Source organism: Lactuca sativa, chromosome 9, assembly GCF_002870075.4.
Source record: "Lactuca sativa cultivar Salinas chromosome 9, Lsat_Salinas_v11, whole genome shotgun sequence".
NCBI classification, from domain to species: Eukaryota; Viridiplantae; Streptophyta; class Magnoliopsida; order Asterales; family Asteraceae; genus Lactuca; species Lactuca sativa.
In genome coordinates this window covers 74,628,562-74,637,921 of record NC_056631.2, presented here as the reverse complement: position 1 = coordinate 74,637,921, position 9,360 = coordinate 74,628,562, and the positions used below count along the sequence as shown (strand labels likewise).

Here is a 9,360-nt window from a genome sequence, read left to right as displayed (position 1 = left end):
TTCTAAAATTCGATTATGATTACGACATCCCTTTTCATAATCTGAATTATGAGAACTTGGCAAATAGAAATGGAAATATTATAGCAAAAGACTGGTTTAGTCTTTATGTGAGATGTCATGAATCGTGTCCCATATGCTTCAGATATAGGATCGATTACATGTGCTATATTCACTCTTTCTAAGTTTTTCCAAATGCCTGGGGCATGAAGAAGGGAAAAAGGTCTAGAAATTGATATGACTAAAATGATTAAGCAATTGTTGAGGACAATCTAAGGTTTACCAAAGATTGGTTGCTCAAGGACAGTTGGAAGTATAATATTAATTCTGGAAGGAGCATATTGACATAATCTGTAAGGAGGCAACTCTTGTTCAGAAGTGATAGTCAAAATGGAATATGGAAATGCTTCAAAGTTAGAAAGTATTCAATCTGTATGATTAGGAAACCTAATGCAAGAAGGATGTTTCCAAGGAGTTGATCTCCTTTGGAATACTCTGTAATGATTGTTTCCAAGTCATTGTGAATTTGTGCATAATCATTACAAGTGGATCAATGCATATAAGTTAAGAATCTAACAGATTTCAGTAAATGGCATGAATTTGGAATTCTTGCATTTACAGTAAGATTTGGGACTGTGAAATGAGAATCATTGGAGTTATGTTCAGTTGATCTATTTCACAAAGTAAAGATCATAGACAAACATAGTATGCATATTTGGTGTGTGGCATGACTAGTGTTTAGAAAAACATAGTGTACATGCTTGGAGCATGGGACAACTATTGTTTTAATTCAAGAATAAAGTTGATAGCTGAAACAGTATACAATGAATAATGTGTAGTCATATGGTGATAAATAAAAGGTGTTTTATTTATATTCATAAGTTCTGAGACCATATTGGATTCGATTATTATTGTGTTTCACTTTGCATGTTTTGACTTCCAGAATAACTAGGTCATTGTTCTGATTGACTAAGTTATTCAAACCATCCACAGTCGGTCATATGTTGGAAGTAGATATGAATCAAGACTGTCATGGGTTGGGTTTGTAGAGGTCTAAGATGTTGGACATGGTGGTGCTACAACACTCATGAGTGCTCATAAGTTCTGAGTATTGGATTCAACCCGCACTCATTGGAATCACTTCATGGATTTTATCACGAGTGATCATGAGACGATAATATCTTATATTCTTCAAACCTAGAGATATGAGTTGTTACTATGAGTTGGTTATACATTGATTGCACGAAAACGCATTGGTAACTCGATGTTATAAAACGTGCCTTTGTGTATTATTCAACAAGTAGTAGAACAGGCCATATGAGTCGAAGTTTATCCATTCCTTTTACCTTCGGGATAAAAGCGATATCTGTGGGCCCCTCGATGATTTGATGATGACAAATGGAAGTGCTCGGCCGGGCCAGGACTGATTTGATTTGTTCAATTAGTCAGTCGTCATAAATCAGAAATCGGGAAACAACAAATGGACAGAGAGAATGATTATATTCCATGTCTCAGTCCATATGATATCTAGAATGGCGGAATATATGATCCCTTATCTAATGGACGCGTCATTGATGTGTTCAGATTTTGATAGCGGCTTTAAGAGCTACGATTGCTAGTCGGGTTATGAAGTCGTACTTGCAATAATAGTTTTAGACTTATCCAAGTGGGAGACTGTTGGATTAGATGTCTAAGCCCATAACTATTATTGGTATGTACTTGACCCGAGAGTAGCATGGTCCATTTGGGTTGCATATCATCAGGACAATTTGTTAGGATGGACTTTTGAGAGAAGGTTATTTATGGTTTATTAATATATTATAAGTTATAATATATTAATATGAAATCATATGTTTTAACTAGTATCGATCAAGAATTAATTTGGAATTAATTTAGTGATCAAAAGAGACTAATTAAATCTATGAGGACTAATTATGATAATTCGTTATATTTATATGTGTTGGGCTTAGGATCCATGTTGGACCAAGTTTATGTATGGATACATAAAGAGTCGGGCCACATTAACCATGGATTATAAAACCCATGGGTATGGATTATGGGTTATACCCATGACCCTTGGAATGCTACATATAAATAGGTTACTCCATAGCCAAAATCACCACTTCTTTTCTTAGAGAAATATGGAGGTGTTTTAGTGCATGGAATTCTCTCTCAAGAGCCACCGTTGTCCTAGGTGTGTTGTGATTCCATTTGAGGCATTTCATACTATTGGTGATAAGCTCTTAAGGCCAAATACATCAAGACTTCAAGCCACATAAAAGGTATGTTTCCCTAACTATTATATTATATGGTTTATGTCAAATGCATGCTAGTTATAGGTTTAATGCCTTGGAAACCATTTGCATGTATAATTAGTGAAAACATAGATCCAAGGTATTTAGGGTTGTATGTGCACCATAAGATGTTGTATTATACCAAAACCCAACAAAATCCTATGAAATAAAGAAGATAATGGGGATGGGTAATTGGGTTGATTACTTGATGGTTGAATATAATAATTATATTATTGTGGGTCGAAAACCCTATATGCTCACCAAACTCCCAAACCTGACCCACTAAGTTTGTTTTGCATTACAGGTAATGGCAAAAGAGTATAAGTTGCTGGACTTGATGAGAGATTTTGGATTATAGATCAGTAGTTATAAATGACTATTATAGGGTCTATTTTTGCTATTTATGCATTTGGTCTGTATCGGAACATGAAATCACGAGACTTTGTTATTTAATGAAAATACATTTATCTAAATAAATGCAATGATAAATTTTTATCATATTTTGTTTTGGGAACAAATTCCTCAACTGTTTTCTTTAAAAGATTACTCTGATTTTAAAAACAAAGCATAAACAAATCGGTCTTTTCTGGCCGTGAAATTGGGGATGTCACAATGCATATGCCTATGTATACATTTATATGCATATGCATTTGCGTCATATTAATATGTATATGTTTGTATGCATATTAATATGCATATACATATGCATATATATATATATATATATATATATGTATGTGTGTGTGTGTGTATATATATATACACACATTTATGCATAAGTGCACATGTATACATGGATGTAATTGTATAAGTGCATGTATATGTTCATGCATATACATATGGATATATGGACGTGCATAAGTGTACATTGATGTGTGTGTATATATATATATATATATATATATATATATATATATATATATATATGTGCATATTAATAATAAAAAAAACCTACTTTTTTGCTTCTTGTTGGGGATGATCCAAAGGACACCAAAATAGATCATCACCAACTTTGTTTTTTGTTTGACAATTAAGCCTCATTATGTGGCATGATTTGGACAAGAGATGAAGCAGATGATGACCATTTTTTGATAAAACTGAATCCTACATAAAGAAAATGGATATGAAATTGATATAAACTCATAATGATTTAAATATGATTTGAAAATTTATATAAATTTATTTATATATCATGAATGAAATCTGCATGATATGCTCTAGGAAAAGTGATGAAAATTTCACCAAGTAGTTACACGAGTTTATAAACCAGGTGTCACACCCCCGGCCAAGGCGGAACACGCCGGGAGTGGGACTAAGTTCATGGATCACAGATAAACTGAATATATAGCACAAATACAATGATAAACAAAATTGCATTTGTATTCCCTCATTAAATTTGAATACAAGGTTCTTACAGATAATAATAGTACACTAGTTACCTTAAACAGGTAAGCAGATATCAAAAACAAGCTAGCTAGGTCGTCTGTAATCCACAGCTAATCTTCTGTCTGAACGCCTGGCTAATGATCCCCTAAGAATACATGTAATTTTGAAAGTCAACATAAAGGTTGGTGAGTGTCACAGGTTTTTTGCTAACCGCAATAATATTTTTAAAAAGTCCAAAAAGTATTTTCTTTATATGTATAACAACAGTTAAAACAATGTTTGAAATGAGTCTTTAAAAGCCAAAATGTATAGTTTGTATAACTAAAACCATACGTGAAACTATGTTTGTAATGAATCTTTGAAAGCCAAAACGTTATGTTCCATAAGTAATTCCATACTTAAAAATCATTTTGAAAACAACTAAGTCCATGGTTGTACGGGTAACAAATAAAGTTTTCTGCCAAGGTTGTAATTAACAACCGCAGATATGGATAAACAGACATACGGATATACGAATAAAGTTATCTGCCAATGTTGATCTTAACAACCGCAGATACGGATAAACAGATAAACAACAAGTATATTTGGTAAGTGTACACGTAAAGTGTATGATACTTGTTTAAATAGTTGATAAAACTTTGAGTAGAAGCACATAACAAGCCTAAGATACGAGCTCTATAAATCGTATAAATATATAAACTTATATATTTTTGTGTATGTATGAGGTATAATTAGACTACCAAGTTGATAAACGGCTATACAGTCATAGCACAAATTTTGTCGGAATGTATATGTTATTTTTATTAGTTGTATTATCTTAACAACATAACATATGAAGCTAATGAGGTTTAAAACGATTTTATTTACTTAATATGTAAGCGTTTAAACAAATATTTCTAAAACTGGTAAAGTATTTACACAAAAAAAACGATTTTTTTGTTTGTGTATTTTGTATTATAAATATTACTTAGTACACGTACTACCATGCATAGACGAGGGCCAGTCATGAAACACCGAGGGCATGATCATTTTGGCAATTAAGTTGTTCTGAAATCCAACAATCTGTGCGACATTTCAAACCAGATTCCCCGTACCGTAAGTAGTAGCGTAATAAATACTATTTTTGTGTGATTTATATTGCATATAAACGGTGGTGTTGTTTGTTTAAACAAAGTATTTAGAAAATAGGTATATACTAGATATACAAGTACTACATGTATTCCCCCCCCCCCCCCCCCCCCCCCCCCCCGAAATTATGTAAAATTGGGGCCGTAACACTCACCTTAACGTGTGGTTGATGATTTGTTTCGAGTATTTGACGCGAGAAACCGAGAAGTGTTGCTTTGATAACGAACCGTCGAGATTTATTTAGTTTCCTATGAAATTTAATATAAATTAATATGTGGAGGGTTGTTTGGTAATTTAACCAAAGCATAAGGTTCATTCATTAGTTTAAATAAATCAATTGGGACTACTTTTGTCAATACTTTTCAAATGAGGGACTAAAATAATTTATTTAAATTATAAGTTTGAGTTTTAGATTTATTTGGCAAATAAATCACAAAGAGGGGTTAAACTTAAATAAATAATTAATTGTTTCGGTTCTAGGAGTTGTCTCACAAAATATTTCCTAGGGAGGGGTGTGTTGTCCACTTTTTAATTGAAGTTTCATTAAACTAGGACTTTATTTGAAAAGATTTCTGGAAATAGGTCATAAACATTATTTTGGTAATGGAAGTTTGACATTCTAGGACCTAGTATGCAAGGAATTTTCGAAATGGGTTTCCAACAATAAATTTGAATTCAACTTTGAAAGGAACAGGAAGCCTGTTCGTCGAATTTCATGTATAATAAAAATAAATGATTAAATAAAGAGTTTTGGCTCTATTTTGTAAAGAATTTTTGAGGTAGGATAGTTTTGGAACATTATAAAAGGAGGTTTGAACAGTGGCTATCTCATTCACGTACACAGGAGGGTATCCTCCTGGTTCTTCGTCCTCGTAAACAACCGAAAAAAATGCGATGGTCCTGTGATCGTTTGTTTGATCAAAGAATTACAAGGGTAAGGAAACTGTTTGGAGATTACCTACAACCGTATGGGTGGCTGGAGGTGGCGGAAGTCGGTGGCGCAAGGTGGCAGCGACGGTGATGCTGTGAAGATGGAGGAAGTTCGGCAGCCTCCTGCTGCCGGTTTTTCTTGCTTTTTTTTTTTTAATGGTGAGTTCGAAGGTAAAGGGGGCTGAGGGACTTCACAAACGGAAGTAAGGTAGTAATGGGAGGTGTTTGGTGGTGGTTTTTCAGTTAAATAGAGTGATGGCAGTGGGTGTTCGGTGGTTTCTTGGTTGTTTAGAGTGTACCCGAGATAGAGAGATATAGAGTGAGAGAGTGGTCAAGAAGAAATGGCTGATGAATGGTGTTACACCCTCATTTGTACTATCTTGGTGAAACTTATACACAAAGGAGTGGGAGGGAAGAAAAGGCACGTGGCTTTGATACAAGATGGAAGAAGATTTTTTGGAGTCTATCCTCCCATATGGGCCCCACATGGGGTTATACCTCCATTACATTTCCAAAACACACAAAATCGGATGTATCAATATCCGTGCATCGAGAATATTTTTCAAAAGTACCGTTAGATAAGATTTAATTCAAGGATTTTGAAACATCAAACAAATTAATTTTTTTTGAGTTACGGAACTCCGTTAAATTACGTTTCAAGTTTTGCGTCTAAACGGCTCGCGGTGTCCGTTTTTTTCACTTTTGTAAATATTTTTGTTAAAAATATTTTGAGTGTGAAATTAAATAATAGACTATAACCTGATTCCAAAAGCGTTATCAAAAATCTCGTCGGCAAAACGTAAGTATCTCAACGGATTGATTCGATTTTACGCAATTAAAGAAAAACAGTGTTTTACCACTTGTTTTCTTAAAACTGTCGTATCTTTTGCATACAAACTCTGTTTTGGACGTTCTTTATATTTTCGGAAACAGGTAAACACGTACTATGAGGCTAAAATAATTGCTTCGCTTAAAATAACTTTTTACAAATTTTCAGTTTTCAGACATATTCCTAAGGTTGTAGTTTGTGCGGTTTGATTCGTCTGAGATCTTATACATTTGGAAGTGTAATATCATCTAGTATCGTATTATAGTTAGAATGAAATTACTTGTCCTTCTTAAGATACACTAAAATCAGTAATTCGGATAAACAAGAGATTCATAGATAGATTGGCGGTTATAATAATAGCCCTAAATTCCGGGTTGTCACATTACCTCCCCGTTAGAGGGAATTTTGTCCCGAAATTTAGTTGGTACATATAGTACAAGGGCTTTGATAAATAGTAATGTACTCTTGTAGTTCTTGATCCATGCCTGGTCCTTCTATAATTGCCTTATGTATACAAGTCGTATACAATCAAGATCGAATAGACAGTCGAATTAGTGATTCTACCCTAAGCCCACAACCAAACAAGGAACAAGAAGTAAAGCAGAATCACAAATCCTAAGTCCTCATAATCTTAATTATATACAACCCTAACGTATACACTTAGTAATCATAGATTTCCCGCAAGGTTCCTTAGTTTCTATATGAATGACATGATTAATCAGGGTGAGAAAGCAACTAGGGAGTACTTTTGCCATATCGATAAATAGTAATGTACTTACGTGGTGCATGATCCCTGGCAGGTCCTTTTACATTCCCTTGGTGTATACAAGTCGTATATAATCAAGATCGAATAGACAGTCGAATAAGTGATTCTACTCTAAGTCCACAACCAAACAAGGAACAGGAAGTAAAGCGGAATCACAAAACCTAAGTATGTAGAATCTTAATTATATACAACCCTAACGTATACATTTAGCAAACATAGATTACAAGCAATGGTCCTTAGTTTATATGTGAATGGCATGATTAACTTGTGTGATAAGGCAACTAGCAAGTACTTTTTGTTATAGCTATTGCGTAGGTTTCATTATGTTTGCGAAATTTTATATTATGTCTCGTGTTGATACCTATGGTCGATAAAGCTTTAATTGACACTAGTATTAATAAATACCTAGGCCTAAACATTGTTGTTATGAAATGTACTAATAACCACAGGTGGTTCCGGAAGAGCCTCTCCTGCTGTGATCATAAGTACCCTTCCATTGCCACCTTGGTTTTTTGTGTTATATCCAAAATTAATATTCAACTCGATTATCATTCAATTTTTGTAAATTAAGTTATGATAATTTGAAAAAAAAAAATCATCCAATAATATGATTTTGAAGTTTTATGTAAAACAAATAGGAAACAAAAAGCAATGTATCAACGAAATGCATAATATTTTTTTTAACTTTACTTCGAATTAATTAGTTTTCAATTTTTGTAATATTTGTATGAGTTCAGTTGTAACTTTATCTGCATAAAAAATTGTTAAAATTTAAATTTTATTTGAAGATAAAGCAAACATGTTTGGAGTAAATCAAAATTTTGTCGAACTCTCTTTCACTCAGCAAAACCTGAAACAACTTTTGGGTTTGCTCTCGCTTTGATGTAAATTTTTAATGAAGGATCATTATCAATATCATAATCAGTTAAAATGTAATATCTTTAAGGTTTTAATCCATATTCAAAGTTTTGTAATGAAATTTGGTCAATTTGCACTAAATGCAAAACATATGAGAAAATAAGTAGTGCATCAATCGAATGTATAATATTTTTTTAAAAGTTGCTTGAAAATAATAATTTTTTGAATGATTTAGTAATTAGTTTGTTTGTTCTTTCCTTTAACTGCAAGTAATTAGTAGCTGAAATGATTTCCTAATTTAACCTCATTTACGATTAGAACATCGATTTGGTTAGTTCGTTGGTTCGCTCCTTCAATACACTTTGCCATTGATCCTGCCTCTCTCTCTCTCTCTATGTGTGTGTGTATATATATATATATATATATATATATATATATATATAGAGAGAGAGAGAGAGAGAGATGTAGATTCATGTATTCTAACTATTCATTATGTGGATGTAGGAATGATTGTGGCCCAATCATTTTAAAAACCTAATAAAGGGTATTTTAGTAATCTTAAATTATAATTAATAATTTAATTAATTGAATCAAATATTTATGCCCTATAACTATGGGTAGTTACCTTATATTCTCTTAAACCCTACTTATCAATCTTAAAACATATTCTATCCTTATCTTCTCCACCCCCATTTAACGAATAGTCATCTTCCTTACTGATGCTCTATGTCTTTGTTCAAGTCTCCGCAAATGGATTTTTTGTTTCACGGTTGTGCTAGATATTGTCTATTGTGTCGCAGGCAATCAAGTGGTGGGACATCGGAGCAGTATGTCAGTTATTGGCAAACCCTAGTCGACAATGTGCTACTCCTTTCACAGTCATTTGTGCCTCCAAAACTACACGAATGGTGCTTCTTCCATCACAGAGGAGCGTAAATGGTGGTGATTTAAGGGAATAACCTTGCAACCCTATCAATGCGTAAGGTACAACCTGGACAAGCATCGACCTTGAGGTAAGAAAATAATGTCTTTTGTCTTTGTGATAAGCACCAATTGTAACCTAATCTCTTCCATCATTCCAAACATCGTATATTTATTTTAAAACATTCTTGATTTCTTTTTATAAACAAAAAGCAAGGTCAGCTTGTCTATCTCTTCTGCGATTTTTCACC

General features: G+C 33.3%; 1 long non-coding RNA gene across 1 annotated transcript; it reads right to left on the bottom strand.

Annotated features, from left to right (window-relative positions):
• Window positions 1-3,653: 3,653 nt before the first annotated feature.
• On the bottom strand, window positions 3,654-6,232 carry LOC122195962 (uncharacterized). Its single transcript, XR_006187113.2, has 2 exons — window positions 5,764-6,232; window positions 3,654-3,822 (listed from the first exon to the last, which is right to left on the bottom strand). It is a non-coding gene; the product is annotated as an uncharacterized LOC122195962 (long non-coding RNA).
• Between the last annotated feature and the right edge of the window lie 3,128 nt (window positions 6,233-9,360).